The sequence below is a fragment of the Scyliorhinus canicula genome, chromosome 2 (assembly GCF_902713615.1).
Source record: "Scyliorhinus canicula chromosome 2, sScyCan1.1, whole genome shotgun sequence".
Lineage (NCBI taxonomy): Eukaryota > Metazoa > Chordata > Chondrichthyes > Carcharhiniformes > Scyliorhinidae > Scyliorhinus > Scyliorhinus canicula.
The window spans coordinates 107,009,078-107,035,349 of NC_052147.1; the positions used below are offsets into that span (position 1 = coordinate 107,009,078).

The following is a 26,272-nucleotide window of genomic DNA, read 5'->3' on the forward strand; positions in this document are numbered from 1 at the left end:
CTGAACGACTTTCCCTGCAGTCCATGACTCGAACTCGGAGTGGAAAGGAGGAAAAAACAGCAGCAGCTCCTCAGAAAAAACGGGGGAAGGGATCCAAGATGGCCGCCGACAGAGCTCCAGAGGAATGGAGACTCTGGGCCCAGGAACAACAAACTGATCTCCTGCGCTGCTTTAAAGAATTCAAGGATGAAGTACTGAGCTCTCTGCAGGAAACGAACAGAAGGCTGTCAGAGATTCAGTCCACCCAGGGTGCTGCCATCAAGAAGTTGCAGACGCAGGCCATTGAACGAGAGGAGGAGGCCGTGGTCCTCGTGAGTAAGGTGGAGGGGCACGAAGCACTCCACAAGAAGTGGCAGGAACGCTTTGAGGAGCTGGATCACCGCATGAGGCGGAAAAACCTGCGGATCTTGGGCCTTGCAGAGGGGCTGGAGGGATCGGACCTGACAGCCTATGTGGCTGTAATGCTGAATTCGCTAGTGGGGGCCGGATCTCTCCATCTGCCCTTGGAGCTGGAGGGAGCGCACAGGGTGTTGGCCAGGAGGCCCAAGGAAGATGAACCCCCGCATGCGGTGCTGATGAGGTTCCACCGGTTCAGTGATCGGGAGTGCGTGCTGCGCTGGGCCAAGAAGGTGAAGAGCAGCAATTGGGAGAATGGGGTAGTGCGGATCTACCAGGACTGGAGTGCGGAGGTGGCTAAGCGGCGGTCCGGATTTAATCGGACGAAAGACGTGCTTTATAGAAAAAAGATAAAGTTCGGAATGTTGCCGCCCGCGCGCCTGTGGGTAACTTATTCGGACCGGCATTATTATTTCGATTCCCCGGAGGAGGCGTGGGCCTTCGTGCGGACAGAGAAACTGAACTTGAACTAGGGGTTGGGGGTTGCGAGGTCGGCTGTAAGATATTAGTGCTGGATTCTGCTGTTGCTGTGTTCTCTTTTTCTTCTGTTGTTTTCTTCTTGTTTTAGTACTTTTGCAATTTTGATATGGTTATTTACGGAAGGGTTGTTCTGCTATGTTTTTGTTTTTGTGCTGTGGGACATTGTCTGGGCTGTGTATCTTGAGGGGAGGGTCGGGGGGGTATGTTGTATTCTATGCCGGAGTGGGGGTATGGAGTGGGGCTGATATTTGGGAGCTGCGTCAGAAGGGTGTGGTGGGGCAGTGCTCTGGTTTCCCGTGCTGCGGGGCTGGGGGGTGGAGATGGTGATGGGGGAGGCGGGGCCTTAACTGGTTCTTCCCCGCGCTGGAGCGGTGCCAGGAGGAGGGATAGATTGGGGGATGATCCCACTTCGGGAGGGGTCGGGCTATTGGCGGGAGTTTCCGGGGTCAGCAGAAGTTAGCTGACCCACGGAAGTACAATGGAGGACGGTTCGCGGCTGGGAGGGTTCCTAGCCTGGGGGGGAAGGGAGGGGGGGAAAGGGGAATACCGGGTTGCTGCTGGTAGGGTCAAGAAGGAGCTGGTGGGGGCTGGGGGGACAGAGGTGAGGGGTTGTCGCTGTGGGGACGGGGTCGAGCAGGGGGTGCTGGCCTGGGGCGGGCAGTCAACGGGCTATGGCTAGCCGACGGGGGAGGGGGGCGGGACGCCCTCTGATCCGGTTGGTCACCTGGAATGTGAGAGGGTTGAATGGGCCGGTGAAGCGGTCGAGGGTACTGGCTCACCTGAAGGGGCTAAAGGCGGATGTGGCAATGCTTCAGGAGACCCACCTGAGGGTGGCGGACCAGGTCCGCCTGAGGAAGGGATGGGTGGGGCAGGTTTTCCACTCGGGGTTGGATGTGAGGAACCGGGGAGTGGCGATTCTGGTGGGGAAAAATGTGTTGTTTGAGGCATCGGAGGTGGTGGCGGATAAGGGGGGTAGGTATGTGATGGTTAGGGGCAGGCTACAAGGAGAGAAGGTGGTACTGGCTAGTGTGTATGCCCCAAATTGGGACAATGCGGGCTTTATGAGGCGTATGTTGGGACGGATCCCGGATCTGGAGGCGGGAAGTCTGATCATAGGGGGGGACTTTAATACGGCGTTGGATCCTTCACTGGATCGGTCCATCTCTAGGACGGGTAGGAGGCCGGCGGCGGCCAAGGTACTGAGAGGGTTTATGGACCAGATGGATGGGGTGGATCCATGGAGGTTTGTAAGGCCGAGGGCACGTGAGTACTCTTTCTTCTCCCACGTACATAGGGTCTACTCTCGGATAGATTTCTTCGTGGTGAGTAGGGGACTGATTCCGAGAGTGGAGGAGGCCGAGTATTCGGCCATTGCAATCTCCGACCACGCTCCGCATTGGATAGAGTTGGAGATGGGAGAGGTGCGAGACCAACGTCCGTTGTGGCGGTTGGATGTGGGGTTGTTGGCGGAGGAGGAGGTGTGTAGGAGGGTCCGGGCAAGTATTGAGGGGTACCTTGAGGTGAATGATACGGGGGAGGTTCAGGTGGGGATGGTCTGGGAAGCCCTGAAGGCAGTAATTCGTGGGGAGCTGATATCCATCCGGGCACACAGGGAGAGGAGCGAGAGGAGTGAGAGGGATAGACTGGTGGGAAAGATGCTGGAGGTGGACAGGAGGTATGCAGAGGCACCAGAGGAGGGACTGTTGGGGGAGAGGCGCAGCCTGCAGGCTGAATTTGATTTGCTGACCACTAGAAAGGCGGAGGCACAGTGGAGGAAGGCACAAGGGGCAGTGTACGAACATGGTGAAAAGGCGAGTAGGATGCTGGCTCATCAGCTGCGTAAGCGGGATGCGGCTAAGGAGATTGCTGGAGTGAGAGATAAGAGTGGGAATGTGGTGCGGAAGGGGGTAGAGGTGAATGAGGTCTTCAAGGATTTTTACGGGGAACTGTACCGGTCGGAGCCAACGGGGGAGAGGAGGGGAATGGAGAGGTTCCTTGACGGGCTTTCTTTCCCGAAGGTGCAGGAGGAGAAGGTGGAGGGGTTGGGTGCGCCGATTGAGCTGGAGGAGCTAGTTAAGGGGATCGGGCAGATGCAGTCAGGGAAGGCACCGGGGCCGGATGGGTTCCCGGTGGAATTTTATAAAAAGTTTGTGGATCTAGTGGGCCCCTTGCTGGTACGAACACTCAATGAAGCGTGGGAGGGGGGGACTTTGCCCCCGACGATGTCACGGGCGCTGATCTCGTTAATTTTAAAGAAGGACAAGGACCCCCAGCAGTGTGGTTCATACAGGCCCATATCTCTCCTCAACGTGGACGCTAAGGTGCTGGCAAAAATCCTGGCCACCAGGATAGAGGACTGTGTGCCAGGGGTTGTGCACGAGGACCAGACAGGTTTTGTGAAGGGAAGGCAGCTGAACACGAATGTGCGGAGATTGCTGAATGTCATTATGATGCCGGCGATTGAGGGGGAGGCAGAGATAGTGGTGGCACTGGATGCGGAGAAGGCCTTCGATAGAGTGGAGTGGGGGTACCTATGGGAGGTGTTGGGGAGGTTTGGATTTGGTGATGGGTTCATTAGATGGGTAAGGCTGTTATATGAGGCCCCGATGGCGTGTGTGGCTACGAATAGGAGGAGGTCGGAGTACTTCCGGCTTTACCGAGGGACCAGGCAGGGTTGCCCCTTGTCCCCCTTGTTGTTTGCACTGGCAATCGAGCCGCTGGCGGTGGCATTGAGAGATTCAGAGAGGTGGAGAGGCTTGGTGCGAGGTGGAGAGGAACATAGGGTGTCGTTGTATGCCGACGACCTGTTACTGTATGTGGCGGACCCGGTGGGAGGGATGCCGGGAGTGATGGAGTTACTAGCCGAGTTTGGGACCTTCTCAGGTTATAAATTGAACTTAGGCAAGAGTGAGGTGTTTGTGGTGCACCCTGGAGACCAGGAGGAAGGAATTGGTAGGCTCCCGCTTAGGCGGGCAGGGGAGAGCTTTAGGTACCTGGGGGTGCAAGTGGCCAGGGACTGGGGGACTCTCCACAAGCATAACTTTACCAGGCTGGTAGATCAGATGGAGGAGGAGTTCAGGAGGTGGGACATGCTGCCATTGTCGTTGGCGGGGAGGGTGCAGTCCGTCAAAATGACAGTGCTTCCGAGGTTCTTGTTCCTTTTTCAGTGCCTGCCCATATTTATCCCCAGGGCCTTCTTTAGGAGAGTGACTAGCAGTATTCTGAGTTTTGTGTGGGCACATGGGACTCCGAGAGTGAGGGGGGTGTTCCTGGAGCGAGGAAGGGATGGAGGTGGGTTGGCACTGCCCAACCTTCTGGGGTACTATTGGGCAGCCAATGTGTCAATGGTGCGTAAATGGGTGATGGAGGGGGGAGGGGCGGCGTGGAAAAGAATGGAGATGGCGTCATGTAGAGGTACGAGCCTGGGTGCCATGGTAACGGCACCGTTGCCGCTCTCCCCTAAGAGGTTTACCACGAGCCCGGTGGTGGCGGCGACCCTAAGAATCTGGGAACAATGGAGACGGCATCGGGGGGAAACAGGGGCCTCGATGGAGGCTCCACTGGGTGGCAACCATCGGTTCATCCCGGGGAACACGGATGGGGGATTCAGGGGGTGGCAAAGGGTGGGCATCAGCAAATTGAGGGACCTGTTTATTGGCGGGAGGTTTGCGGGCCTGGGGGAACTGGAAGATAAATTTGGCCTTCCCCAGGGGAACATGTTCAGATACCTGCAGGTAAAGGCGTTTGCTAGGCGACAGGTAGAGGGATTCCCTTTGCTGCCCTCGCAGGGGGCGATGGACAGAGTGCTTTCGGGGGTGTGGGTAGGAGAGGGGAAGGTGTCTGACATCTATAAGGTAATGCAGGAGGTGGAGGAGTCGTCAGTGGAGGAGCTGAAGGCTAAATGGGAGGAGGAACTCGGGGAGCAGATAGAGGACGGGACTTGGGCGGATGCCTTGGACAGAGTCAACTCTTCCTCCTCATGTGCGAGGCTTAGTCTCATCCAATTTAAGGTGCTGCACCGGGCCCATATGTCCGGGACTAGGATGAGTAGGTTCTTCGGGGGTGAGGACAGGTGCACCAGATGTTCGGGGTGTCCTGCGAACCACGCCCATATGTTCTGGGCATGCCCAGCACTGGAAGAATTCTGGAAGGGGGTGGCGGGGACGGTGTCGAGGGTGGTTGGATCCAGGGTCAAACCAGGGTGGGGACTCGCGATTTTTGGGGTTGGGGTGGAGCCGGGAGTGCAGGAGGCGAAAGAGGCCGGTGTCCTGGCCTTTGCATCCTTAGTAGCCCGTCGAAGGATTCTGTTACAATGGAAGGATGCAAGGCCCCCAAGCGTGGAGACCTGGATCAGTGACATGGCGGGATTTATAAAATTGGAAAAGGTCAAATTTGCCCTGAGAGGATCAATACAAGGGTTCTATAAACGATGGCAGCCTTTTCTGGACTTCCTGGCTCAGAGATAGGTAACTGGGTCAATAGCAGCAGCAACCCGGGGGGGGGGGGGGGGGGGGGGGCATTATTGTATTGTTTATTCTGTAACTTTATAGTGTGTTAATTTGCATTGTTGTTAAAATGCTGGGTTGTTCATGGGGATGGGGCGAATGTATATGATTGTTAATATTATTGTTATTTTCGGTATTTTACTAAGGTGCGTTATTGTTGTATAAAATCAAAATTTCTCAATAAAAATTATTTTTTAAAAAAAGGAGGACATCAACTCCATGCAGGTGGAGAAGTCGCAGGGACCTGACGTTCCCAGCGGACTTCCACAAAACATTTGCGATGACACTGGACCCACACCTGCGGAGGTGTTCATGGACTCGCTGGTGAGGGGCACCCTGCCGCCAAGCCTCAATCTCGCTGATACCCAAAAAGGGCAAAGACCCAACAGAATGCGGTCCTATAGACCCATTTCGCTGCTCAATGTAGATGCAAAAATACTGGCCAAAATCCTCGCCGGGGACCTAGAGAACTGCATACCAAAGGTGGTTGCAGAGGACCAAACTGGCTTTGTTCAGGGTAAACAGCTAACGTCTAACGTCAGACGCCTGCAGAAAATGATAATGATCCCATCCAGGGAGAGAACACCAGAGGTGATCATCTCCCTGGACATAAAAAAGGCCTTTGACAGAGTCGAATGGAAGTACCTCAGGCAAGTATTAGAGTGGTTTGGGCTGGGGACAGAGTTCACTGCCTGGGTGAAACTCCTGTACAGCGCTCCCATGGCGAGCATGCCGACGAACACCACCAGTTCTAAGTACTTACAGCTGCACAAAGGCACAAAGCAGGCATTCCCGCTGTCCCTACTATTGTTCATCTTAGCAATCGAGCCACTAGCTTTCGCACTCAAAGCGGCATGAATTGGAAAAGCATCCAGAGAGGAGACTGAGAGCAGAGAGTCTTGCTCTATGCAGATAACCTGCTCCTCTACATCACAGACCCAGAAAGCAGCATGGAGAGAATTATGGCTCCGTGAAAGAGTTTAGGGCGTTCTCGGCTACAAACTCAACCTGACCAAAAGTGAGATCTGAAGGGGGAGGGGCAGAGATGGAGGGATTGCCATTTAAATACGCCCAAAACAAATTCCACTCTCCGAGGATCCAAATCACCCACGATTACACACAGATCCACATTTGGAGCCGGCCAGCCTCGTGGAGGAGATTAAAAAGGACCTGAAGAGGTGGGACACATTCTCACTCTTCCTGGCAGGGAGGGTGCAGATGATCAAGATGAACCTACTGCCCAGGTTTCTCTTCCTATTCAGATCCACACCGATCTACACCCCAAGCCCTTTTTCAACTCAGTAGGAAAAATGATCATTGTGTGTTTGTGGTGGGGGGGATGTCCACGGTTGTGGGGATGAGGGTGGAGTCATGCCCAAAAGTGGCAGTCTTCGGGGTATCAGAACAGCCAGAACTCTTTATGACGTGGAGGGCCAACGCCCTTGCCTTTGCCTCCCTCATTACCCGTCGATGAATCCTGCTCAGCTGGCAGTCGGTAGCACCACCCAAAGCTGCGGACTGGCTGTCCAACCTGTCGGAATTTCTCCAAATGGAGAAAATCAAATTCACCAGCTAGGGTTCGGAAGAGGACTTCCACAAGATGTGGAAGCCATTCTGTTCCAAGACCTGTTTGTAGCCAGCAGCCAATAAGCCAGGGGGAGGGGGAATCCATGAAGAACCACAGACACGAATGGAATGGGGGGGGAAGGAAACAAAGAGACACTGAACCGAACCATACCCCACACCGGGGGGAGGGGGAGAGGCGGGGGATACCCCCTCCGGACCAACGGCTTATGAACAGGAACAATCAAATAAGAGCAACTTAACACAACGCAACATACGTAGCACTACACTACCCCAATAGGTCCAGACTCAACGAACAAAGAAGACACCAGATAGCATGAAGTTGGGATTAGGAGGCCATGTCAAAGCTGAGCACTTGCAAAAAATGTGAATTGTAACCGATGTGTACAGATTCCATGTATGTTCACTTTCATCTTTGTTTTCCATGAAAAGAAAAGTCCTATACAAATATATTTTTTTTAAAGAGTTAACCTGGGGTTACCCCTATCTCTGAATCTGTAACGACTTAATCACCTGCTAATGCTCGCATTCTAAACATTGTCTGGCATCTCTGAATTTGTCTATATAGATGTTTCTGGAACATACCTCTTCATTCACCCGAGGAAGGAGCAGTGCACCGAAAGCTAGTGTTTGAAACAAACATGTTGGACTTTAACCTGGTGTTGGAAGACTTCTTACAATAATATCTATGCCATGCATTAGCCCAAGCTTGAATGGTGTCCAAGTCCTTCTGTATGAGTTTCAGCATCTAAGGAGTTACAAATGGAACTGAATACTGCTCAATCACCAGTGATTTTCATGACAAGTATTATGTTCTAAACTAGGTCCATTATGTATAGCAGGCAGAATGTTTTTCAATGTTGCATTGAGCCAGTGATGTTTCCTGTCTACTTAAATTGTTTGCCTAAAATTATAATCTTTCACCTAAGGCAAGTTGCAGTCATTTCCTACTATTTTCATCTTATCCGCCCAGTTTATATCAGTTTTAAAAATCATAGCAATAGAGATTTTGTTGCATAAAGCAATATGTAAAATGAGGCACTATTTCTGTCCAAAATCAGCCTGTACCTAGATCTCATTGACACCTGGTGTACAGCAGTCACTAGGTAAGAGACTTTATCATGTACAAAGACTGTTAAAATCTGGCAAAAGAGAGACCAGCGCCATCCTCGTGCTTGCTGATCCCAATATTGTTACTAAGCAACCTGATAAAGCAATCAACGGCAGATGAAACCAAATTGTAAGATATGCATGAAGGTGCTGCTTCTTCCAATCAAGTGACAGAGAACTGAACATGAAACACATGTTGGGAGGTGTGATTCCACTGTTATAAGTGTGTTGTTTAGCACAGCATAACGAAAAAGTGTACTGGTACAAAGTAAAGCACTATAAAATAAATTTTGTATCGGCCATTAAGTTGGACCAACTGAGGGCGGCACGGTGGTGCAGTGGTTAGCATTGCTGCCTCACGGCGCCGAGGACCCAGGTTCGATCCCGGCTCTAGGTCACTGTCCGTGTGGAGTTTGCACATTCTCCCCGTGTCTGCATGGGTCTTGTCATAATATCCACTCATGTATATAATGAGATGCAGACAGGCAGTGATTGACACACAGGATGACCAATGAACACAACACAGAACAACCAATCACCAGACAGGACACCACCACTATAAAGCCCACAGGGCATTAAGACTCCCGCTCTCTCAGGACCCAGATATTGAGACAGTCAGAGTGCACAAGTTAGTGGGTACTATTGCCATGTGGTAGCTAGCAAGTCTGGTCGAGCCAGTAAGAGGTCATTAGTAGGATTAGTAGAGTGTCAACCCACAGCTGAACATGTGCAGCAGTTCATAGTTAAATAAAACAGTGTTGGATCATCTCCGGTGTCAGACGTTTGTTTCCAGCTTCCCTGCATCCAGTTGCAGTCAACGTCAAACCAACCTGCCTAACACATCAGGTCTCACCCCCACAACCCAAAGATGTCCTGGTTAGGTGGATTGGCCACACTAAATTGCCCCTTAATTGGAAAGAGAAAAATAATTGGCTACTCTAAAAAAAACAATTTTTTTAAAAGTTGGACCAACTGAAGAAACTAGTCTCGCCCAAATCCAATGTTTCTTTTTTATTTATTTATTCATGGGACATGGGCATTCCCCCCCCCCCCCCCCCGCGGACTCCGCAGGCCGCCCTCAGAGCCAGATCCCACGGTACAGACCTTGTGTAATTCACGTCGGCGGGACTGGCCGAAAACGGGCGGCCGCTCGGCCCATTGGGGACCAGAGAATCGCTTGGGGGGGGGGGGGGGGGGCACTGCGATCGGCCCCCAACCGGCGCAGCGTTATCCCCGCCCCGCCAAAAAAAACGGCCCTCTTATTTTAAATGAAATCCAATTTCACCTGTTTTGCAACTCCGGGTCATGTGGGACTGGAATTTACCACTCACTAGCCCAAGGTGTTGCGACACTAGCAATTCATGCATCTTTTGTACCTCCAGTTACTGGATTAATAGTGGAAGCATGATTTCATAGAATTATAGAATTTACAGTGCAGAAGGCGGCCATTCGGCCCATCGAGTCTGCACCGGCTCTTGGAAAGAGCACCCTACCCAAGCCCATACCTCCACCCTATCCCCATAACCCAGTAACCCTACCTAACACTAAGGGCAATTTGGACCCTAAGGGCAATTTAGCATGGCCAATCCACCTAACCTACACATCTTTGGACTGTGGGAGGAAACCGGAGCACCCGGGGGAAACCCACGCACACATGGGGAGAATGTGCAGACTCCACACAGACAGTGACCCAAGCCGGGATTCGAACCTGGGACCCTGGAGCTGTGAAGCAGTTGTGCTAACCACTATGCTACCGTGCTGCCCAATGATGTGTTGAGTTGAAATAATTTTATTGCTTTAATGAAGAACACAACATTATTGTGATTGGAAATTCATTCAGTCTGATATATTTCAACTTTCACAGGTGTTTTATCATGAGAGACTTGTTAGAAAGATGGTATTAAAGGTGAAATGAAATGTTTCTATTATTATACAGATGACTGAAAGACAAAGAGCAAAGTGTAATAATAATGGTTCCTGAATAGTTAAAATGGTGCCGTCAATGTGCCTGGGCCTCTTTTACCCTGTGGTACTGAAAACAGACTGACACATCGGTCAGGAACAGGAACTGATCATGAGGCCCTGGCTGGAATCAATACTTGCCTTCTACAAGAGTCGTCATATGGACTTTGTGATTACCCACTCACATTTACACAAAAGAACAAGACCATGCTATGAATATGTAATGAACTTCCAGACACAGGTGATCAACTTTGCAGCAGAACAAAGGATAGACAAAAGAAGCCATCAGACTCCAAAGTAAGCTGATGGCTGGTCAGATGAGGGTGTTTCAGAGGACAATGGTTCTTGACTAAATCACCTTCGGTAAACGAGAATATCCTGTTTTCCCTTTAACGAGTTGGGGTCTGGATGGGACAATGGCCACGTGTGGGCGTATACCCATGACTTAATACGAGCAGACCAGTATAAAGGAAGTAACATTTGGAACAGATCTTTAGCAGTAACCTGGGAGACTCCCAGGTACAACCATCACAAGATGAATTTGACCCTGGGTTTTGAAGCTCACAGAAGACAGCCACATCAAATGATCTTAGCCTTGTCAGCCTCCTTCACTAAGTCCTGGTAAAACATGGAGTTCAGCTGTGAATCTGAGTCATACTTTGTTGAGTGAGAGAATTGTGAACAAAATTGCATTAAAATCACATACCTGATTTGTCCTTTGCAAATACAACATCTCTCTCTATATACACACACATATTTGGGCATGGGAGTAACGTCAAAATTTGCTACTGCCATCAAATAAGGCGCTTGGCTAATTCTAAGAGAATGCAGATGACAACAGGAGAACATATGCTAGATTTGGGAAGTGTGAGATATGTGACAAATGCAGTTGAGCAAACATATATGTGAAGTGGGACAGTTTGAAAAAGAACAGAGAATGGAAACATGTCCAAAATGGCAAAATTCTCGATGTAGTACAGGACTAAAGAATTACAGAGCTGTACATAGAAAGCGTTGAAAATGTGAAAGGTAAAAAGGAAATGGATCTGAGATTTTATATATACCAAAGCAAAACAATGATGGAGAATTTGTATATAGAGTATGCCGGATCTCAGTGAAAAGTTCTGAGATTCTATATTCAGAAAATAATGTTGCTGAAATGTAGATTTACTAGGATAGCAGGGGTGAAAAGAAATAGCAATGGAAACGTGAAAAACCACGATTGCCTTTACTAAAGCAGAAAAGCTTCAATGGAAACACAATAGCTCAGTTTTTAAAAAGTGAAAAGATCTGAGGGGATAAATAATGAAGGATTGTTCCATTTAAATTGCTAATGAGGGCTATAAATTTAGGATTAGTCCTAGAGCATAAAATGGAGGTTAAAATAATGTTTGTTTCTCACAACTGGTTATTAGAACATTAAACACATTACCAGAAGTGACTACATGCATTGAAATTGATTCAATCACACCATTAAAGCATCAGTTGTACAAGTGAAAAGAAAAATATTCAGTTGTATGGAAAATTAGTCAAAAGTAATAATTCTGGTGTAGCAATTGATTAAGCATCATTAGATCAAAATGCTTTATTTTAGTGCTTAAATGTCCATGATATAATTGTGACCCTTTTCACTATGCAGCAAAGAGCATATTGTTCAAGCTTACAAATGCGAACAGAATGCCCATTTTTGTTTCTGCTTCCAGTATTGACATGCTTCAACACTTCTGGCTATCAAGCTGTTAAAGATGAAGTGAAAGAACTGTTTACCAATGGCACTTACTGTATGTTGATTCTATGTCCCAAGAATTATCTAATGGAAAAACTGATTAAATATAAGCAGACTGAAGTACGTATATGCTGAAATTCCAGACGGTCAAAATGCTTGTTGAAAGCAATGACTAATGACTCAATGTGACGGTGGCTGAATTCAAGGCGTTTTGGAGGCCGGTCACAACAACTTGCATTTGTGTTGTGCCTTTAATGTAATAAAACACTGCAAGGCACTTCATGCGATAGCGAACAAAAATTTGGCTCTAAGACACAAAACAGTTTAATAAAGCTTAAACAAAGAGATAGTTTTCAAGGAAGAGAGACAAGTGAAGATGTGGAGAGCTTTAGTGAGGAAATTCCAGAGTTTAGGCAGTTGTAGGCCAATGATGCAGAGATTAAAATTAGGTATGCACATTAGACCAAAATTTAAATTTTGGAAGATTGTGGAGTTGGTTGAAGCTAGTATAGCAAGGACCACGGCCACAGAAGGACTGGAAAACAAATGAAAATTTCCAAACAAAGCTTTTTACACAGGATGACTTATAACATACACTGAAACTTGGCGTTTTGACCAAATAGTCCATGCTGTTATTTATGCTCCACTTGACCAGCAGAGGGATCGTGAATGAAAGGGATGTGGTGCGAGTTGGAATAAGGGCAGACTTTTAGATGAGCTGAGTCAGGGAGTTTTGGATGAACTTAAGTTGAGGAAAGGTGCAAGATGGGAGACTGGCCAGCAGAGCACTGGAATTGTTATGTCTAGAGCAGTGGTTCCCCAAGTGTGGTTCTCGAACCCTGAGGGGTTTGCAAAATCTTTCAGGAAGTTGACAGGAAATATCCCGTAATGGTGGGAGCAGAAGTGTTTGCATATCAAAATTACAGGAAAATGACGGCTGTCAGTTCGGTGCCCACCAAATGACTGGGGCCCAGGCATCCATTGGCCAAGTAACCTGCCATTCAGCATGGTCGATGTCCAAAAGAACCAATCAGGTATGTAGGTCATACTGATTGACAGGTTACTTGGTCAATGATTGATGTTGTTATGACAACAGTAATCATTGGCCCAGTAGAACGCACCTTGTCCAGCACCTCGTGACTGGAATTAAAGTGGGAAAGTTGGATATGCTGTGTCTTCTGCTTGGAGTTTGGAGGCGCCTGCCGTCTGTGCTGTAGGAATGGAGCTTTTAGGTCAGTCCCTGCATTTTAATTAATTTCTCCCAGCCGACAGCACCTACAAAAGCCAATACCCTCTTCCCGACCTCATCTGTAAAACCTTGCTGCTTCAACAATGTTTGCTGGTCGAAGCCTTACCCTCCCGATCTCTTCGCTAAATTCTAATGGAGGACTTCAGGGTTTAGGGATGAGATCAAGAGGGAAAAGGCCCTGGGACACAGACAAATACTAGTTCTCACTCCCCTCCTTATCTATCTCGAGTCTGAAGATGTCCCCAGTCAAATCCTGTGATGATGGGTCTATGCCCAGGGCACTTACCTCCTCTGAGTCCTCCCTCAGTGTCTTGTCGAAGGACAGGGGGAGGACTTTTGCTCATCGGAATGGTAGGGTACTGCTTCTCTTGCTGGTAGAAAATCAAAGATGCGTTTATTGCATCACTACCAACATGTGCCCTCACACCCAATACTAAAGGCTCCATATAATGGTGACATAATCAGGCCAGAATGGAAACGACTGAGCCAGTCGCCCATCAAGCACACCTGAAATGTAGCAGTTGTACAAGTAACTAGGTTTTGTTTTGTGCATCCAATTTGTATCGTTCGTTTATTGCATTTTGTTGGAGAAATAATCCTGCTGCATACTACTTAATAAAATTAATAATGTAATAAATCATTGATAGTGTGCAATAAAGTGTATGAAGAAAAATATTCCCAAGATCACTGTGTTAGGATACCGGATCAGACCCCAGATTTTGTTCGGATACCAGAGGAAGAAACCAAACAATTTTCAATTTGTAAAGCTGTGACAAAGAATACTTCAGGAACACCAGGAGTGATGACTTTGACCAATAGATGTCTTTAATGCTAAAACAAACTTTAATTTAAACACAGAATGGATCACATTAACATCAAAGAAATGGCTTTACAATTAACAGTTTAACAGTTCCTAAATAAAAGGACAAACTTTAATTCTATCTACACCTGCCACTATACAATTTCCAACTAAACAACCCAATATAGTTAAAAACCCACTCAGAAATAAAGCTCGCAATCAAGGTTACTTGCTGCTCTCTGTGGCGATAGACCCTTTCAGGAACAACCTGAAAATCCTCCCGTCTTGCTTTTGAACTTAGAATCTTATAACAGACTGCAAAACTACAGACAGATCTGGCCATTCCCATTAATTACATCATCTCTATCCCACTAAGATATCCCCTGACCTGCTTAGCTAAGACTAAACACAATCGATCAAATTATCTACACCACCTGGTCCTAACTGACATACAAACTCTGGCGGGAAACAGAGCAAATATTTTTCCGAATAGATTTTCAGTTGAACACAATCTCTATACACAAATCCACATTTGCCCATTCCATTGTTACGTATGTTTCATTAAACCCACATTTTACGTCTATCTGAAGTGCGTTTCATCAAATCAAAACGGTGCAAAAGATACACTCAGTTTGGAGCTCATGTTAAAGTTTGCATGAATATACATTTCATACACCAGATATTTGCTTAAAAGAACTGCATCATTGTCTGAGGCAGGGGCAAAAATATATGCTCAAAGACCATATTTTTAAAAAGTATTTCTGTTTTCGCACCAAAACATAATTTAGTCACAGTGCTAAAGCTCAATGTTCAACTCAGTACAACTCCTCCTCCTAGTGCTGCCACAAATCACCCAATTTAGACGTAGTCATATTCCAGTTGTAAAACACACCAATCCCTCAACATGGTAATGAGGGTTATTCTTTCAATTTGGCAATTTGCTGATACGAAAATGATTTACCAAAGTGAATATTATTCACCGTTTGCGTTTCATTTACAGCTTTCAGCATCCCTATGGATTCATTACTCAAAATCTCATGACAGCTACGGTTAAATGAAAAAACATGACAGCATATCTGGTGGCCCATGAAATGTTTGCTTTGTTCTCGTGTCTAGTTTGCATCAGGTAAGCCAAGAAAAATGTGGGCCTGCGGACAAGCCATATTAGTTTTAATTAGTAGTTGAAGGGCAAATAGCGGAAAAATTCAATTTCAAGTGCTTCAAATCACAGGTTAGTGGAAGTGAGCAGTTTTAGAACAGCAAGCAAAAAACAAGAAAACATCTGCCTGAATCTGAAGATAAATTGCATTTATCCAGCATCACAAATTAAAACAATGCAAAAATGATCGAAAAAATACGCACTGAGCCAAAGAAGGCTGAAGAGGGGCTGGTTTAGCTCACACAGCTAAATCGCTGGCTTTTAAAACAGACCAAGCAGGCCAGCAGCACGGTTCAATTCCCGTACCAGCCTCCCCGGACAGGCGCCGGAATGTGGCGACTAGGGGCTTTTCACAGTAACTTCATTGAAGCCTACTCGTGACAATAAGCGATTTTCATTTCATTTCATATTCACCAAAAGCTTGATGAAAGGGTTGAGTTGACAGGCTTTTAAAAGAGAACCTTTCTGAAGTAGTGATGCAGAGCACTAATCCACACAAGACCAGTATGGTCAATTGTATCAAGAGTGGATAAGACATGGACTACAGGTAATAAATACATCACAGTCAAAATTCTGAAAAATCTTGTTTGCAACTTGACTCTGAAATTTGGGGAAACCTAAATGAAAAGATACAAGTTACTTGTGAAAGAGATGTGCATGGATATGGGAGTTGGCAACTAGCTTACATGCTTGAGAAGGAAGAGGGCTTGAAGATGGGTGCGCGTTTTCAAGGAGAACAGGATCAAAAGTGGACACTTAAAGAGACAGCTGATGATGGCAGTTTTAAAGCATGGAGGACAACCCTAGGAAAGGGAACCATTGAAACTGTCACCACACAAGGGGAAATCACATGGATGACAGCGACTCAGAGAGGGCACATGGAAATGGCAGAGAAACTGTAGAGAAATGGATGCAAGTTTAGGACCAGGGTAGGGGAAATCATGGGATTAAATAAGACTTGTTGGGAAAAGGAGAGGGGAAGGCACCAAAGGTATCTGGAGACTTAGTGGCAAAGAAGTCAAAAAGCTTGTTAAACCTATTATTGGAAGTCAGGAAGAAAAATGCAGCAGAGCATATTTTAAGGAGACAGCTGGTAGCAGAAAACAATCCAGAGTGCACATTGTTTCTCCAGGATGGTCCAAGGCGGGCAAAGTGGTGCAATGATTAGTACTGCTGCCTCACAGCACCGAGGTCCCAGGTTCGATCCCAGCTTTGGGTCACTGTCCATGTGGAGTTTGCACATTCTCCCAGTGTTCGTGTGGGTTTTGCCCCCAAGACCTAAAGATGTGCAGGGTAGGTGGGAATTGGCCACGCTAAATTGCCCCTTAATTGGAAAAAAATGAATCGGTACTCTAACTTTATATTTAAAAAAAGGATGGTCCGAGGCAAGTACATGATTTTGGCAAAAGCAGAATAAGACACATTACCGCTCATGTAGGCCAGAAATGTCTGGCGATGAATGGCTAAGCTAATTGTGGTCCATAAACATTCAAGGTCAGCATTGTCGCCCCTCCCTAATTGCCCTCGAGAAGATGTTGGCGAGGCCCCTTGAACCACTGCAGTCCATTTGGTGTAGAAGCATCCAAACTGCTGTTCAGAAGTGATTCTGGACTTATGACCCAGCAACAATGAAGGAATGACAATACAATTCGAAGTCTAGATGGTCTGCAGATTGGCTGGGTACTTGCAGGTGGTGGGGTCCTCATGCATCTGCTGCCCTCGTCCTTCTCAGAGTTTGTGGTTGGTGCTGTTGAAGGGCTTAGATATCAACATAGAAATTGGAAGCAGGGGTAAGCCATTCGGCCACTTGAGCCTGTTCCGCTATTTAGTAATAAGATCATGGTTGTTCTTATTGTAGCCTCAAATCTACATTCAACCTACACTCCATCAACCCACACACACACACCCCACCCCCCCCCCCCCCCCCCCCCACCCCCAAAAACTGGCTCCCTTGTTGGTCAAGAATCTATCTACCTCTGCCTTAAAAATATCCACTGACACTGCTCTCTGGGGGAAGAAGGTTACAATGATTCACGACCGTCAGAGAAAAGATTCGGCCTTAAATTGGAGACTTATTTTTAAACTGTGCCCCCTAGTCCTAGTCTCTCCCATAAAGAGAAACATCCATTCAGCATCTACCCTGTCAGATCCACTAAAGATCTTGTATATATCATCTCTCAATCTTCTAAACTCCAATGGATACAATCCCAGCCTGTCCAACCTTTCCTCGTAAGATATCACTTTATATCCTCTTCACAGCTTACTTCACCATGGCAAGTTGCTGCGGTGCATCTTGTAGATGGTGCACACTGCTGCCACTGTGCATTAATGATGGAAGAAGTAAATATGTATGGGAGTGGATGGGATATTGATCAAGTGGGCTGATTTGTCCTGCATGATATGTTGTGTTATACTCATCCAGACAAATGGAGACTATACCTTCACAATCTTGATTGTCTCTTGCTGATGGTGGCATACTTTACGGAGCCAGAAGTGAGTTACTCACCACAGAACTCTGAACATCTGACCTGCTCTAATAACCACAGTATTGATATGGTTAGTCTAGTTAAGTTTCTGGTCAATGATAATACCCAGGATGTTGATGGTGGGGGTTTCAGCTGACTGTCAAATGAACATGGTGGGATTCTCTCATGTTGCAGATGCCTAGCATTTGAGTGGCAAATAACATTTACACCACAAATCAACCCCGTCTGAATGCTGTCCAGGTCTTGTACATTGACACTGACTGCTTCAGTACCTGTGTGCAATCATTGAACATCCCACTTCTGACGTTATGAAGGAATAATTGTAAGTGAAGCAATTAAATATGGTTGGATCTAGGACACTACCCTGAAGAATTCCTGCAGCAATTTCTTTGAGCTGAGAGGAATGACCTCCAACAACAACAAATAACCTTCCTTTATGCTAGGTATGACTCCAGCCAGGAGAGTTTTTTCCCCTGATTCAGAAATACAGAATTGTTACCGTCCAAAAGGCTGCCATTTGGCCAATCATCTTGGCACCGGCTCTCCAAATTAGCATCATGACGAAGTATCACTCCCCTGCCTTTTTCCCATACTCCTGCACATTATTGTTTTGAGTCAAGTAACCATCTAATGCCCTCTTGAATACCTCGATTGAACCTATCTCCAACACACTTCAGGCAGTCCATTCCAGACCCCAGCCGTTCGTTGTGTGAATAAGTTTTTTCTCACATCACATTTGCTTATTCTGCCAATCACTAAGTGTAAGCCCTTTTATTCTTGATCCTTTTATAAATAGGAACAGTTTCTCCCTATCTACTCTGTCCAGCCCTCATAATTTTGAGCATCTCTATCAAATCTCCTCTTGGCCTTCTTCTCTCCAACGAGAACAGTCCCAACCTCTCCAATCTACCTCATAACGGAGTTTCTCATCCCTGGAACCATTCCTGTGAACCTTTTCTGCACTCTCTCCAATGTGTTGATATCCTTCCTTTGTAGGCACCCAGAACTGTTCACAATATTCCAGCTGAGTTCTCAGTAGTGTCTTGTATAAGTTCAGCATAACCTCTGTTTTGTTGTACTCTATGCCCTGATTAATAGAGCCTAAAATGCTATATGTTTTATTAACTGCTCTCTCCACTGGTCATTACTCCACTTCCTATTATTCAGCAAATTGTGTATCCACGCTGCTATAAGCTGTGACTTTTCTCACAAGTCTTTTGAGATTCCCTTTGATTTCAATGTAACTCGGGGTCAAATGCTGCCTTGATGTCAAGGACACTTATTCTCACCTTCCCCCTGGAGTTCAACTCTCCTTGTCCATGCTTGGACCAAGGCTGTAATGAGCTCAGGAGCAGAGTGGCCCAGGCAGAATCCAAACTGAACAGTGAGCAAGTTGTTGTTGAGTAAGGGCTGCTTGACTTCCGGTGGCGGCAATGCGGAGCTAAGACGCACATTTGGCAGCTCCCGCTGAAAACGGACTTTGGGGCTCTTTTCAGGGCCCCCAACGGAGCTGCGTCGGCAAATCCCGACGTGGGAAGAGGACAGGAGTCGACCCCTACGGTCCTATGGTTCTGACCAGGAGTGGGGTAAGGAGGAAAACGGAGAAAGCACCCCTGAAAAAGCAGGGGAAGGAAGACAAAATGGCGGCCGGCGGAGACCCGGAGGACTGGAGGCAGTGGGCTCAGGAGCAGCAGGCGACTCTGCTGCGCTGCTTCCAGGAGCTTAAGTTGGAGCTGCTGGAGTCGTTGAAGGTAACCACCAGGGAGCTGATGGAGACCCAGACAGCCCAGTGGGCTGCGATCCGGGAGCTTCCTCCGAAAGGGAGGATGAGGCTGTGGCCGTCGCGGGGAAGGTGGAGATGCACGAGGCGCTCCATAAAAGATGGCAGGAGCGGTTCGAGGAGCTGGACAACCGGTCGAGGAGGAAGAATTTGCGGATCCTGGGCCTCACTGAGGGGCTGGAGGGGTCGGACCTGGCGGCCTATGTGGTGGGTTATGTTAAACTCGCTGATGGGGGCTGGGTCCTTCCAGGGGCCCCTGGAGTTAGAGGGGGCCCACAGAACTCTGGCTAGGAGGCCCAAGCCGAACGAGCCACCGCGGGCGGTGTTGGTGCGGTTTCATCGGTTCGTGGACCGTGAATTTGTGCTCCGGTGGGCCAAGAAGGAACGGAGCAGCAAGTGGGAAAACACGGAGGTGCTGATCTTCCAGGACTGGAGTGCAGAGGTGGCGAGGCAGAGGGCCGGGTTTAACCGGACGAAGGCGGTGCTCCACAGACGGAGTGTGAAGTTCGGCATGTTGCAGCCGGCGCGTCTGTGGGTCACCTATAAGGATCGGCACCATTATTTTGAGTCCCCGGAGGAGGCCTGGGCCTTTGTGCAGGCCGAGAAATTGGACTCGCACGATGGAGGAGGGGTAGTCCCACGTGGGGAGGAGTCGGAGGTAGTCGCCGGGGTCAGCAGAAGTTAGCTGGATCACGGGAGTGCGATGGAGGGAGGGGCGCGGCTAGGAGGGGTCCTAGCCTTGGGGGGGGGGGGGGGGGGGGGGGGTTGCTGCTGCAACGGTCAGGAAGGAGCTGGAGGACGCAGGGGGTGCTGGGGGGGGGGGGGAGTTGCCGCCGTGGGAAACTGGCAGAGCGGGGGATGCTGGCCGGTGGTGGGCAAGGGATGGGGTATGGCTAATCGGCAGGGAGGGGGGGTAGGGAGCCCTGCTGATAACCTGGAATGTGAGGGGGCTGAATGGGCCGGTCAAACGGGCCCGGGTGTTTGCGCACCTGAAGGGGCTGAAGGCGGATGTGGCCATGCTCCAGGAGACACACCTGAGAGTGGTGGACCAGGTCGGCTGAGGAAGGGATGGGTGGGCCAAATATTTCACTCAGGGCTGGATGAGAAGAGTAGGGGGGTGGCTATCCTGGTGGGGAAGAAGGTGCCGTCTGAGGCGTTAAATGTGGTGGCTGACAGTGGCGGGAGATATGTGATGGTGAGTGGTAAGCTGCAGGGGGAGCGGGTGGTGTTGGTGAATGTTTACGCCCCTAATTGGGACGATGCAGGGTTTATGCGGCGTATGCTGGGCCGCATTCCGGACATGGAGGTGGGGGGCCTGATCATGGGGGGAGGCTTTAACACTGTGCTGGATCCCCCATTGGATCGATCCAAGTCCCGGACGGGTAGGAGGCCGGCGGCGGCTAAGGTGTTGAGGGGATTTATGGACCAAATGGGGGGGGTGGATCCCTGGAGGTTTGCGAGGCCAAGGGCCAGGGAGTACTCATTTTTCTCCCACGTACATACGGCCTACTCGAGGATTGATTTTTTTTGTCCTGAGCAGGGGGTTGGTTTTGAGGGTGGAGGATGTGGAATACTCCGCCATTGCCATCTCAGATCATGCCCCGCATTGGGTGGACCTCGGGCTGGGGGAAGAGAGGGGACCAACGTCCGCTCTGGCGCTTGGAGGTGGGGCGGCTGGCAGACGAGGAGCTGGCCGAGAGGGTTCGGGGGTGTATCGAGAGGTACCTTGAGGCCAATGACAATGGGGAGGTCTGAGTGGGGACAGTCTGGGGGGCACTGAAGGCGGTGACGAGGGGGGAAATTGATCTCCATCCGAACCCATAGGGAGAGGGGGGAGCAGAGGGAGAGGGAGAGACTGATAGGGGAGATGGTGAGGGTGGATAGGAGATATGCAGTGAAGTAAAGCATCCAGCAGAGGGCAGCAGAGCAGAGCTACTGATCAGCTGTTCTGGGGAAATTTGCATTTGTGCAGTGCGGTCAGCCTAAGTTTAAGGTGGTTTGTGGAAGGGGCTGTTGTCAAGTGACAGTTAAACCCGAAACACTTCATGAGTGTTTCCCACCCTACCTCCTCCTCTAACCAACCCTCCCACCCCACGGTGGTTGGGAAGCAGGAGCAGGGGCCTGTCGTGAAGGTGAGTGAGTGCCTTTAAATTTGCTTACCTTTCAGCGGGAGCAGGGTTTGAGGTAATATCAGGTAAGCTCTTCCTTTCTTTTTCTTTTTCTTGTTTTTTTTTTAATCTAGAGGTGATGTCAGGGAAGGCAGTACAATGCTCCTCCTGCAGAATGTTTGAGGTGAGGGACGCCGTCAGTGTCCCTGCTGATTTCCTCTGTGGGAAGTGCACCCAACTCCAGCTCCTCAAAAACTGTGTTAGGGACCTGGAGCTTGAGCTGGATGAACTTCGGATCATTCGGGAGGCAGAGGGGGTCATAGATAGGAGCTTCAGGGAAGTAGTTACACCAAAGACTGGAGATAGATGGGTAACTGTAAGAGGGACTGGGAAGAAGCAGTCAGTGCAGGGACCCCTTGCGGTCGTTCCCCTGAGTAATAAGTATACCGTTTTGGATACTTGTGGGGTGGGACGACTTACCAGGGGTAAGCCATGGGGTACGGGCCTCTGGCACGGAGTCTGTCCCTGTTGCTCAGATGGGAGGGGGCAAAGGAGTAGAACATTAGTAATTGGGACTCAATAGTCAGGGGCACAGATAGGAGATTTTGTGGGAGAGAGAGAGACTCACGTTTGGTATGTTGCCTCCCAGGTGCAAGGGTACGTGATGTCTCGGATCGTGTTTTCCGGGTCCTTAAGGGGGAGGGGGAGCAGCCCCAAGTCGTAGTCCACATTGGCACTAACGACATAGGTAGGAAAGGGGACAAGGATGTCAGGCAGGCCTTTAGGGAGCTAGGATGGAAGCTCAGAGCGAGAACAAACAGAGTTGTTATCTCTGGGTTGTTGCCCGTGCCACGTGATAGTGAGATGAGGAATAGGGAGAGAGAGCAATTAAACACGTGGCCACAGGGATGGTGCAGGCGGGAGAGATTCAGATTTCTGGATAACTGGGGCTCTTTCTGGGGAAGGTGGGACCTCTATAGACAGGATGGTCTACATCTGAACCTGAGGGGCACCAATATCCTGGGGGGGAGATTTGTTAGTGCTCTTTGGGGGGGGGGGTTTAAACTAATTCAGCAGGGGCATGGGAACCTGGATTGTAGTTTTGGGGTACGGGAGATTGAGAGTATAGAGGTCAGGAGCACAGATTTGACTTCGCAGGAGGGTGCCAGTGTTCAGGTAGGTGGTTTGAAGTGTGCCTACTTCAATGCCAGGAGTATACGAAATAAGGTAGGGGAACTGGCAGCATGGGTTGGTACCTGGGACTTCGATGTTGTGGCCATTTCAGAGACATGGATAGAGCAGGGACAGGAATGGTTGTTGCAGGTTCCGGGGTTTAGGTGTTTTAGTAAGCTCAGAGAAGGGGGCAAAAGAGGGGGAGGTGTGGCGCTGCTAGTCAAGGACAGTATTACGGTGGCGGAAAGGATGCTAGATGGGGACACTTCTTCCGAGGTAGTATGGGCTGAGGTTAGAAACAGGAAAGGAGAGGTCACCCTGTTGGGAGTTTTCTATAGGCTACCTAATATTTCTAGGGATACAGAGGAAAGGATGGCAAAGATGATTCTGGAAAAGAGCGAAAGTAACAGGGTAGTTGTTATGGGAGACTTTAACTTTCCAAATATTGACTGGAAAAGATATAGTTCGAGTACATTAGATGGGTCGTTCTTTGTACAATGTGTGCAGGAGGATTTCCTGACACAATATGTTGACAGGCCAACAAGAGGCGAGGCCACATTGGATTTGGTTTTGGGTAATAGGTTGGAGAAGTAGGCTGCAAGGGTTGGGCACACTGGATATGTGGAGCTTGTTCAAGGAACAGCTATTGCATGTTCTTGATAAGTACGTACCAGTCAGGCAGGGAGGAAGGGGTCGAGCGAGGGAACCGAGGTTTACCAAATAAGTGGAATCTCTTGTTAAGAGGAAGAAGGAGGCCTATGTGAAGATGAGGCGTGAAGTTTCAGTTGGGGCGCTTGATAGTTACAAGGAAGCGAGGAAGGATCTAAAGAGAGAGCTGAGACGAGCAAGGAGGGGACATGAGAAGTCTTTGGCAGGTAGGATCAAGGAAAACCCAAAAGCTTTCTATAGGTATGTCAGGAATAAAAGAATGACTAGGGTAAGAGTAGGGCCAGTCAAGGACAGTGGTGGGAAGTTGTGTGTGGAGGCTGAGGAGATAAGCGAGATACTAAATGAATACTTTTCGTCAGTATTCACTCAAGAAAAAGATAATATTGTGGAGGAGAATGCTGAGACCCAGGCTATTAGAATAGATGGCATTGAGGTGCGTAGGGAAGAAGTGTTGGCAATTCTGGACAAGGTGAAAATAGATAAGTCCCCGGGGCCTGATGGGATTTATCCTAGGATTCTCTGGGAAGCCAGGGAAGAGATTGCTGAGCCTTTGGCTTTGATTTTTAGGTCATCATTGGCTACAGGAATAGTGCCAGAGGACTGGAGGATAGCAAATATGGTCCCTTTGTTTAAGAAGGGGAGTAGAGATAATCCCGGTACCCTAACGTCTGTGGTGGGTAAAGTCTTGGAGAGGATTATAAAAGATACGATTTATAATCATCTAGATAGGAATAATATGATTAGGGATAGTCAGCATGGTTTTGTGAAGGGTGGGTCATGCCTCACAAACCTTATCGAGTTCTTTGAGAAGGTGACTGAACAGGTAGACGAGGGTAGAGCAGTTGATGTGGTGTATATGGATTTCAGTAAAGCGTTTGGTAAGGTTCCCCACGGTCGGCTATTGCAGAAAATACGGAGGCTGGGGATTGAGGGTGATTTAGAGATGTGGATCAGAAATTGGCTAGTTGAAAGAAGACAGAGAGTGGTAGCTCATGGGAAATGTTCAGAATGGAGTTCAGTTACGAGTGGCGTACCACAAGGATCTGTTCTGGGGCCGTTGCTATTTGTCATTTTTATAAAATGACCTAGAGGGCGGCGCAGAAGGATGGGTGAGTAAATTTGCAGACGACACTAAAGTCGGTGGAGTTGTAGACAGTGCGGAAGGATGTTGCAGGTTACAGAGGGGCATAGATAAGCTGCAGAGCTGGGCTGAGAGGTGGCAAATGGAGTTTAATGTGGAGAAGTGTGAGGTGATTCACTTTGGAAAGAATAACAGGAATGCGGAATATTTGGCTAATGGTAAAATTCTTGGTAGTGTGGATGAGCAGAGGGATCTCGGGGTCTATGTACATAGATCCCTGAAAGTTGCCATCCAGGTTGATAGGGTTATGAAGAAGGTCTATGGTGTGTTGGCCTTTATTGGTAGAGGGATTGAGTTCCGGAGCCATGAGGTCATGTTGCAGTTGTACAAAACTCTAGTACGGCTGCAAGGAGACAGGGTGCCCCCTGTCCCCTTGCTCTTCGCGTTGGCGATTGAGCCCCTGGCCATGGCGTTGAGGGAGTCAGGGAACTGGAGGGGCCTGGTGCGGAGTGGGGAGGAGCATCGAGTGTCGCTTTATGCGGACGACCTGTTGCTGTATGTGGCGGACCCGGTGGGGGGGATGCCGGAGGTGATGAGGATTCTTAGTGAATTCGGGGGTTTCTCTGGGTATAAGTTGAACCTGGGCAAGAGTGAGTTGTTTGTGGTGCATCCGGGGGATCAAGAGGAGGGGATTGGTAGGCTCCCACTGAAGCAAGCAGGGAAGAGCTTCAGGTACCTAGGGGTCCAGGTGGCTGGGAGTTGGGGGGCCCTGCACAAGCTCAACCTCACAAGGTTGGTGGAGCAGATGGAGGAGGAGTTTAAGAGGTGGGATATGTTACCGCTGTCACTGGCGGGGAGGGTGCAGTCCGTTAAGATGACGGTGCTCCCGAGGTTTTTGTTCCTGTTCCAGTGCCGCCCCATCCTTATCCCGAAGGCCTTTTTTAGGAGGGTCAACAGGAGCATCACGGGGTTTTTGTGGGCGCATGGGACTCCGAGGGTGTTCCTGGAACGGGGCAGGGATAGGGGGGGGCTGGCGTTGCCCAACCTCTGTGGGTACTATTGGGCTGCCAACACAGCGATGGTGCGTAAGTGGGTAATTGACGAGGAAGGGGCAGCATGGAAGAGGATGGAGGCGGCGTCATGTGCGGGCACGAGCCTGGAGGCGCTGGTAACAGCGCCGTTGCCGCTCCCTCCAACAAGGTATACCACGAGCCCGGTGGTGGCGGCTACCCTCAAAATCTGGGGGCAATGGAGACGGCATAGGGGAGAAGTGGGGGGCTCGATGGAGGCCCCGATACGGGGGAACCATCGGTTTGTCCCAGGGAGCATTGATGGCGGATTTCTGGGCTGGCACAGGGCAGGGGTTAGGAGGTTGAGGGACCTGTTTGTGGAGGGGAGGTTCGCGAGATTGGGGAAGTTAGAGGGGAAATTTGGGCTCCCCCCGGGGAACATGTTTAGGTACATGCAGGTGAGGGCGTTTGCCAGGCAGCAGGTGGAGGGGTTTCCCTTGCTGCCCCCACGGGGGGTGCGGGATAGGGTGCTCTCGGGGGTGTGGGTTGGAGGAGGGAGGATTTCGGACATATACCGGGTGATGCTGGAGGTAGACGAGGCCTCGGTGGAGTAACTGAAGGGTAAATGGGAAGAGGAACTGGGTGAGGAGATTGAGGAGGGGACGTGGGCGGATGCCCTGGAGAGAGTGAATTCCTCCTCTTCCTGTGCGAGGCTTAGCCTCATACAATTCAAGGTGCTGCATAGGGCCCACATGACTGGGACGAGTTTTTGGGGGCGAAGACAGGTGTGCTAGGTGCTCGGGGAGCCCAGCGAACCACGCCCATATGTTTTGGGCATGTCCAGCGCTGGGGGAGTTTTGGAAGGGGGTAGCAAGGACGGTGTTGAGTGTGGTGGGATCCAGGGTCAAGCCAGGCTGGGGGCTCGCAATTTTTGGGGTTGCAGTGGAGCCGGGTGTGCAGGAGGCGAAAGAGGACGGTGTTCTGGTCTTTGCAAC

At 49.3% G+C, this 26,272-nt stretch overlaps 1 protein-coding gene across 6 annotated transcripts in view; it reads right to left on the minus strand.

The window, feature by feature from the left end:
- Positions 1 to 26,272, minus strand: part of pcnx1 (pecanex 1) — a 356,856-nt gene that overhangs the window by 255,601 nt on the left and 74,983 nt on the right. The window lies entirely within an intron of this gene.